The following is a 9386-nucleotide window of genomic DNA, read 5'->3' as shown; positions in this document are numbered from 1 at the left end:
TCACAGTGCCATAGTATCTATGTACAAGAAGACTAAAATAAAAGCTGCAATATTTGATCAGATATTTTATGACAGTACTTGATTACGTATATGAAGCTTTCTTTAGTATTCCACATCAACATATTTAACTAGGAGCATCCAGGCTTAAAAGTAAGGAGATTAATGGTCCGACAAAGAGGTGGTATAGATCAGATGCTGGATCAACATGGGCTGTATCAGAGATTGTCTGACAGTGAGCTAATGGTACAGACCCACAGCTTCAACATTCTCAGCGAATTTTGCATCTTCAGACTTCAAATACTGAGTTTCTACACCTAGTGCATACTTTCAATCACTACATGTGCTGAAGTTCAAGGAGAATTTTGCCTGAGACAACCTGGATATAAAACACTGAGAATAAACTCCTTTGTGTGGATATTCTGAGACACAGTGGGATTGCGGTTGTAAAATGTCCTGCATCCTTGTATTAGATAAGAAATAAAAGCAAAAGTTCATGATACTTTACCAAACTTCCAATGTCTCTAGAAAAAAAAAATCATTTTTAATTAGAATATGCTGCAGATTGAGTTGTCTGAAGGCAGCTATAGTTTTCTGCTGACATGATCAGGTGATATGGAGCTCTACCTGTACCAGAGGCAACCATTTCAAATATACCAGGTTTCATCTGATCACTTCAGAGGTTAGGATTTTTCTGCTGTGTTTCCTGGGGCATTTTGTTTTCCACTGACATGAATTGTTGGCACTGTTCATCTTTTCCTATGTCTTTAAAAGTCACAAGGGTGAAATCATTAGCATACTTTTATACGTGCTATTTATACAGTTAGAACCAGCCAATGTTGGCCTGTACTGACAAACCACTCTTAATGAGAGAAATGCTAATATTTTGCAAGGAAAAGATTGAAGCAGTACAGCTGTATCTTGTCCACAAGAAGACAGCAAGTCAACCTAACTGTAAAATCAGAGGTTCTCAGATTCACTATTAACTCATCCCTAAGTGGCCAAGTTACACTGACTGCTTAAGCCAGGAGTAAGTCAGTGGAAAAACAAAGATGAAAATGCAGAAATCCAAGCGTGTAAACAGATGCACCACAGTGGAACTCGCGACACAGAAATTAATCTTGATATGTGGGCCTGACCCTGCCACTTAGCTGTGTGGAGAGTTTCAGACCCTCCATATGGCCTTACTTTCTATAATTTTACACATCTTTCAGTGAGAAGCCCACTTGCTGTTAAAACTGACATTGTCAGTACCTCTAGTTTTCTTGCAGAGCCATGGTCCTGACAGCTGTTCCTTTGATGACTGCCCTTCTTTCAATGAGTAAGTCAGGTCAGAGAGCTGACATCGGAAAGGAAAAGACTGCAAAAGAACAAAGAACAGCTTTTTCTAAAGAAACTATAGTTCCACTAATTCTGAGATGCCTCTATTTGTCTGCATTTCATGCCGTTTCCCAAATATTTAAAAGTCTCTATGTTCTATAACTCTTCTAAGAATCACAAGAATGAAGATAAGAAGAGGCCCGGTTTTTACCTTGGAATAAAATCCCCTTGCACAAGCAAATAATCATGACCTGTTGTCACATAGAAGCCATTCTGGGGGAGAAGGAGATAAGAAATCACGGGAAAAAGACAACATTATGGACCAGAATAACAGTGTCTGTGCTTATCACCACTGCCAGCTCTAGAGGTCTGAACACAAACTACATAGGGATTCCTAGCGACAGTCCAGTACTGTTTGCTAGTGAGTAAGCTGTTATACCTCACTGGAATTTTTTATCACTACTTTTATAATAACTTACTTAATTTACATGCAGCCCAGTGGCAAGAAGAAAAAAAAGTAAAAGGCAATGAAAAAGACATGGAGCACATCACCTGTAAACCCACAAATGGATCCATTTCATTCATTTAGAAAAAAAACACTTCTGGAACCACAAACAAAGCCCTCTTCACCTGCACCCTGTCCATCTCACATTCAAGTTGATGTCCTCCATTTTTAATAGCTATAATCGCTGCTTCTCTATCCTGAGTGTTAATTCGATCCCTTTAGCACTGCCAGCAACACTGGCCTTCATCCAGCTCATGTGCTTCTCATGCAGGTTTCTTTGTTACGTCCCTCCCACACCTCCTTTGCACAATATACCCAGCCTGAGCCTTAGCTGCAGCCTTGCTCCCCTTCGTGTATTTCTGAAGACCTACCTCCACCGCCATGGCCATGAGGAATTTCTAATTGAGTAGACATAAGCAAATACGAACATCTGGTTAAGATAATACTTACCTCAATTACAGAACCCCCTCGGCCTGTAGGTCTGCCATGTTGACAGGCTGTCCCTGAAACCATGTGTCATCGTTGCTGCTGTTCTCAGTCACTCCTTTGCTTACTCCTCCATGGCAGCTCCAGGAACATGGTGTCAGTTCTTGAAGGCAGTCATTTTTACCACATCCTGGTACAGCACTTGGCACCAGATGGGGAGGGGAGGTCTTTATCCAGGCTGCATTTTTACAGTTTATGGTATAGGATGTTCTGTCACAAGCTCTGGCAACTGCATTGCCAGATCAAGTAGTTCATGGCAATGCAACACCTTTATTGCAACTGCAGCAAAACCAGTTAAGATTTTCCTCCACTGCCTCCACAGCTCACCCTAGGTATCTTCTTCAGCTGTAACGTGCTACCTCTCCTTGTTCCTCAGTGCTGCCACCACCTCTTGGGGCAAGCGTCCCTTCAGGGTGGCCAGGCCCCAGGCCCCAGTTCACAAATGAAGTCCAAGATGGTGGACAGGGAATCGTGCTTCTGCTTTTTGTTTTTGCAGGTGTTTTATGTTTTACCCTTGACACGGAGGAAAACACTCCTTGTAAAATTGCGAGGAGAGAGGGAGGACCGAGATCAGCCACATGATAGCGAACAGGGAGAAGCACAGGGCGTTCCATGGGCAATCCATGGCAGTGCTTTGCAGCTGTGGAAGGGCTGCTCAGAGGAGGCTGGGAGAGGGAATCCTGCACTCCTGCCCGTGATCGCTGTTTAGCTTGCTGCCCAGCGCTGAGCATTCGCTACATCTCACCTCACATAAACCTCAAGGAGTCCAACAGTCATTTTGACACAAAACCTGTGAGAGTTTGGCAACCCTCCAGCGGCATCTGAAACACCTCGTTTTCAGCTGCGTGTTGCTGCGCTGAAGCCCTCAGGCCTGTTGAAACAGAGGGGGATTTCCTTCTCGCCCCTTCAGCCGCTCTTTAAATGCGTGTAGTAAATACAGGCACGCCGGCGCGGGCATCCCCACGGAACACCGCCCGCGCGGTGCCGTAGTATGTGTGTGCATGCATGCGGCCATGTGTAGAGCGGTGCGGTACGTGTGCGTACATGCTGCTGTGCCGCGGAGCAGTGCGGTGCAGCCCCGCTGCTCCCGGGGCCGCGCAGGCGGAGCTCCGCGCCCGCGGCCCCGCCGCCCACTTGCCATGCGCTGCCCGCGGCCCTGCGCGGCGAGGGAAGGCGGGTGCCCGCGTCCGGTAGAGGCGGGCGGGGGGGGGGGATCGCGGCACGGCTGGCCCGGCTGAGGCGGCGGTGGCGGCGGCAGTGGTGGGGTTTCCCCCTTTCCTGCCGCGTTCCTCCGCGCTGCGGGGGTTGAGGCGGGCGCGGCGACGGGGCTGCCGGGGCGGGGGAGGAGAAGGGAGGGAGAGGAAGGAGGAGCTGGAGCCGCTGTGAGGCGGGCGGGTTGCTCTCACACAGGCAGACACACACAAGCAGAGTGTGCGGAGGAGGAGGAAGGAGGAGGAGGTCGTCGCCTCGGCGCAGCCCCGGCACCCTGCGCAGCGCTGTGGGGCCGGCGGCGGCGCCCGCCCCTGCCTTCCCGCCCCGGCGGCTGAGGTAAGGCTCGCGCGGCGACCGTTGTGGGCGACCGTTGTTGTTGTTGCTGTTGTGGGGGCTCCGGGTCCCGCCGGTAGCATCGCGTCCTTCACGGACCGGCCGCGGCTCTGCCCCTTCCCCCGGCTCCCCGCGCCGTCACCTTGGGCTTCCCGCGCCGCCCCGGGGCAGCCGCCGAGCGGCTCTGCCGGCTCCGGCCTCGGCGCACCGGCCTCAGCGGGGATGGACTACACGTACGTGTGTGTGTGTGTGTGCGAGGGGGTTCATATATATATATATACACACACACACGTATATATGTGTGTGTTTCTTATCTGTGTGAGTGGTGATTTGAGTTATTCTCGTCTTCGCTGCCAGCCGTGCAGCTCGCTGTAGTTTCGGAGCGTATCCGGATTTTGTCAGTGCTGGGCAGTGTGACAAATGTTTCTGTGTAGTTTAAGTATAACTTTCTTGTGGTGTTTTTATGTCCTTACTATTTCCTTGGAGAAAGGGAAGCTCTTCTTGGAAGATGTTTGTTTTCTCGCAGATGCATTGAAAGGTTTCTGGTGGTGCAAGTGCTTGTGTTGCCTCTGTCTGTGTGTAACTCGCACAGGTCTTTTGAATCACTTAGTGTTAATTTTCAAAGCACGGTGCAAACCCAGTGTTTCTATTTGGCCAGCAAGGCTGTGCGCTGTATTTGATGCATGACTTTGAATTATGTGCAGTCGGACACCTGTTACTTAATCCTGTTTATCCTTTCCAATTACAGTTATCCAGCCTTGGTCCTCTTTTAGTATCTGAAAGTAAATGATGAATATCCCTTTTTGCTGGCATCTAGTAGAAACCCAGGAATCTAATGCATTTGTGAGGTCTGTAATGTGTGTTTGTGAGGTAATACTTTGTCAATGGGAGGTGATTTTGGGAAGTTATAGAATAATCTTTATCTCTGGGGGAGTTTATATAATGTTAAAGTGTCCGTGGGGATGCATCTGTAAGGAAGGCAGCAGTAAGGGCTACACAAAATCCACTATAAATCCTTAGTAAAGTGTGCATCATGTTCTTTTCATAGGTAAATAATGTTCCTTTGTGTTTCCCAAACTTCACTTGATATTGCACCACGGAATTTTCAGTTTAGTAACTGGAGTTAATTGGGATCCTAGAGAAAATGTCGCATTTCTGATTCCGCAGGAGGATGGAGCAGATTCTTTCGTAACACGTTTGTGTTGGTGGTTGTACTCTGTAGTTGTCTTGAGTTTCAGCAAGCTTATGATACTAGTTGCTTAAGGTTATTTTCTCTAACTTCTAAGAGTGCAATGTCGACAGTACTTGCAGGGTTTTTCTGGATCAAGGATACCTCATATGGCTGCATACCACAATAATTATTGTTATATGGAGCTGAGCAATTTGTATTATACAGAGACGGTTTCTAAATAGGGCTTGGGAACACATTTATTCCTCTCTGCAGCTGATAACTTTGTGAAGTAATTAAAAATAAATTACATGTTTCGGGGGTGAGAATTCTCTTCCACAACTGTTAATAGCCCTCTGCCTTCAAATGTCAGTTTTGACTCATCTCTTGATGATACCACTAAAAACCAGGTATTAATATGAAAGTCAAACCTCTGGGGAAAATATAAGTGCATGTAGCTGTCAAAATAAAATTTTAAGACTGATTTGATTGCTGGATGTGGATGCGTACTTGTTAGAGTAACAATGCCTTCTATTTTATAGACACGCACCCACGCGCAGGAGCTTTGTTCTAAAACAGTATTTTCTGTCATGAATTTATGCATAACCTACACTGTGCTTTTTCTTAGCATGCAGGGAAGAAAGAACCTTGAGAGGGAAGAGAGAAAGACCAAAAGGGGGAGGAGAGAGCATTCATATCGATTTCCCTTACTGACAGGGGAAATACCTCTTTGTTACATGTTGCCCAGAACCACTGGTTATGTTCTGCTTTCACCTTTTCTGAAATAAAGGCGAGTTGTTTGGGCTTGATATATGCTGCTGACTTCTGTTGCAGACTTTAGCCATTTGTTCCAGTAATATCTGGCTGTGATGATGATCTTTGGGCTAGACTGTGAGTCTGTCAAGTATTTATTACACCTTTCTAGGGACCTGTGTCTTTATTTTCACCAGGTTTACATATACTGTGTTGAAAACTTGCAGGGGTATAACTTCCATGCTTACTGAGATGACTTACTTCATAATTTTAATTTTTAACTTGTCATTTTTGTGGTTTACTTGCATTGTTCAGTGGTTTTACTTCCCATGGTGTTTCCTTCCTGTTCGTAATTTGCTGAAAACTGCTGTCTGAAACTGAAGCTTTCATTAATATTTTCCTTAAAATAGAGTTAATCCCTTTTCCAGAGAAAGGGACAGAGGAATGCTTACCAGGATTTTAAAAATGAGAACAAAAACTTAATGTAGGCATCTTACCCAAGAGCGACTAGTTATGAACGTCAATACCTCATTGATTTTAGAGACGGCAGGAGGCTGGTTTCCTCTGTAGTTTCAGTCATCTGTCCCATTAGATTTGGGGAATTGTTGTAAATTGGTTTAGAAGTGAAATTTTCCAAATTGTAAAATCTCTGGTTGGTTGTAAGTGGAAATCATTATTAAAGGTTGCATAAGTGTTATTTGCAGGATGGCTAATCAGTAGCTTGGGCTTAGTTCCATTCCCTAATAAATAGATGCATTGTGCTACTTCAAAAATTGCAAAATTGATGGCTTGAATAGATTTATTAATTTTGCAAGATCTGTAATGCATCCAGTTTCGGGAATACCCTTTGATGTCTGCAGAAGTTGCACACAGTGGAGATCTTTATGATCCAGACTGTTAATTCGTCAAAAGTTTCTTGATTATACTGTTTAGGACCTCTAACTCTTATGAAAGATGCATGCGTAACACCACATCAGAATTGCCGAAGTGCATGCATCAAAGGCTCAGAAACATATCCTTCAGTAGGGCTCTGTGAGAGCAGGCTTTGTGGTCCTCTTGTTCCTTCAGAAAAAGTGTGTGAGGATTTGACTTTGCTGTGTGATGTTTGGACTTTGTATTTCCAAAGATCTGACCTCTACAGGGGTTGAATATAAGGGATGGCAGTGGTATAAATACTGTGCTTTGACATAAGCCAACCTGCTTTGCTTATGTTCTTGCCTTGTAAGCACAAAGCTACAAAATCTGTCTTGTTGGTCCTCATCCATCTTCTAATGGTAGTGGTTTCTGGAAGTTTTGTATACGGATAAAGAGGCTTGTGAAACTTCGAAAGGTGGCAGATTCCTGGCCATTCTTTAAGTGATTAATTATGCCTAGTAGCTTCCACATTCCAGAAAGACATGCTGGTGTATCTTGAGTACCTGTAACAGGGCATCGCAACATGGGGATAGTATCAGAACAGCCCTTTTGCAGCTGTCCTCGCAGTGCTGACTCTGGGACTCTCTAGTTTTCAGGACAAGATGCTCCCAAGTGGCTAATGTGAGGCACAGAAATAGATGGTGCAGCACAATTCTGGCTTTCGAGATTCCTCTCTGACAGACTTCTGGATGAGGAGTTGTTGATCTTTTCACTGTGAGGTTGTCATTGCTGGGATCTTGGAGAAAAATCACTAATTACATCCCTCCTTTTTAAGAAGCTTATATAGGTTAGTGAAGTGCTGTGATTTCTTTGTCAGTTTGGCTATACAAGTTGTTGTAGGTATCATCCACTGAATGATGAACTCCTTAAAGCTCTACCTGCACAACAGCAAAAGAATCTTGATTTTTTTCTTTTTTTGAACAAGAATGAAACAAAACTATTTCTTTCTCCTGAAGAGCCAAGCCTCACTGTTCTCTTTACCTTGTTAACTAGGCTTGGATGAGTGGTATTTTTGAATGGTTGTAATGTTCTTGTTTCACCTCAGGAGTTTTAAGAAGCGCTGCTCACTCTTCCTGTGGGGGGAATGTGTTCCTGGGAAGCAGTGCAAGTGTCATGAGTTGCCTTACAGTGGTGTACCTGCTGATGAAAAGGGAAAAATACAAAGTCTCCAGCTTTCAAGGCCATGTGCCTTTTTCTTGGTTTTAGGTTTCTGTGACAGGTGGGGCTATTTGATCTCTTTTTGGCTTCCCATTCTTTTCCATTGCCAGTTAATGGTGTTGAGCTTGGTCTTGATCCTGTCCCTCCAAAGGCTAAGAACTAGTCATGGGACAGACAGCATAGATGACAAAGACCGTATGTAGGGTATGGAGCAGTCTTGTTTGTCTTCCCCTATTTCATGACCAACTCATGTAATGAGTAGGTGAATCCATAATCTGTCTTCCTGCAGCAGCTGCATGGTCTCTGATAGACAATGTATTCCAGAACCAATAAGTGCTCCTAGTTCCTGATGTTGTCTCTTATCTTTATAATATCACGTGATCAAAACTTCAGTTAAGTAGGTGCATAGCAGCTGTCATACATCTGAAGTTAGGGCCGTTTTATATGGAAGCTGTTATTGTGGCTGTTCAGATTGAATACATTGTTCCATTGTTCTCTTCAGATGTTGTACTGGTAGATCATTTACTTGAAAAGCTTTAATCTAGGCTGTGTGTTTGTAATCTGGTGTGTTTGTGTGTAATATCCTTTAAAAATAAGGAGATTAACAATTTACAGGTGTTGTCCACCTATCAAATAGTTACATAAAAGCACTTTATACCTGCAGTTGGTCTAGCAATATGCCGTCTGAGAGAGAATATACAGTCAACTTCAGAAATGTTTGTGTGCATTTTGGTAAGGAGGAAATGGGTATGAAAAAGGTATTAAAAAACAGGCTATTTAATCTTGAAGCTATAGATAAATTTCCTTTTCTAACGATTTCTGTATTCAACTGGAGCACATATACTCCTGCAGACAGGAAGCAATCGGTCAGAAGGTTAGTGACTAATAAAGGGGGCAAAAAGAATAAGGACTTGAAAGGTTAATAAGAGGCATCTCCTGGATTTCAATGATCTCGAGTTTCCAGGATCCTGTGAACAGTGTGATGTTGTGTAAAATAACAAGTAATAAGGAAGCTCTAGGAGATGTAAGCTATTGTTTTGAACAGGATAGGTTGGATGAAGTAGCTTCTTGTAACAAAGTGGTGATTCCAAAGCTCTATGGGGTTTTCTATTCCTGTTTTCGTCCTTCTTGAGCGTACTTATTTCCCGTGGCTGAAATAGTTGTGTCTCTCACATTTGCTCTTTGGTTTTTCTTCCTGAGCTTGTGGAAATATTAATTATTGATGCTGCTGTATGTGCTGTACTTGTTGCATATACAGATCTTCTTCACTCTCCTCTTAGCTGAGGCTGTGTACTAGATACAGGATGCTTGCCTCTGTCTCTGGTGTTAGACATCTGGGCTGCAGCTGCCAAAAGGGAACAGGGAGGAAAGGAACTGATAGCTGTAGCAAGGGACTATTTGTTTTGAAATAACAAATTGGGATAGAAGTACTTTAAAAAACCCACTAAACAACAACAAAACCCCCACAAAACAAAAAACAACCGAAAACCAAAGCCCCAAACAATTTTGAATATTGATACCTTCATGCAAGTTGCTTTT

At 44.1% G+C, this 9386-nt stretch overlaps 1 protein-coding gene across 5 annotated transcripts in view; it reads left to right on the top strand.

The window, feature by feature from the left end:
- Nucleotides 1–3545: 3545 nt before the first annotated feature.
- The window catches only part of PLCB4 (phospholipase C beta 4), a 198837-nt gene continuing 192996 nt past the window's right edge, over nt 3546–9386 (top strand). For 2 of the 5 annotated variants that reach the window (XM_061461561.1, XM_061461560.1), the window contains exons 1-2: nt 3546–3856; nt 7279–7476. The gene's annotated coding sequence lies outside the window, so the exon portion shown is untranslated. Of the gene's footprint in view, nt 3857–4070; nt 4087–7278; nt 7477–9386 lie in introns of those variants that run through there. The other 3 variants (XM_061461558.1, XM_061461559.1, XM_061461562.1) reach the window with 2 other exon arrangements.

This window comes from Pezoporus flaviventris, unplaced genomic scaffold (assembly GCF_033815535.1).
Source record: "Pezoporus flaviventris isolate CSIRO_AGI_PZ_B2104156 unplaced genomic scaffold, CSIRO_AGI_Pfla_v1 ptg000031l, whole genome shotgun sequence".
NCBI lineage: Eukaryota > Metazoa > Chordata > Aves > Psittaciformes > Psittacidae > Pezoporus > Pezoporus flaviventris.
This window is presented reverse-complemented; position numbering and strand designations above follow the sequence as displayed.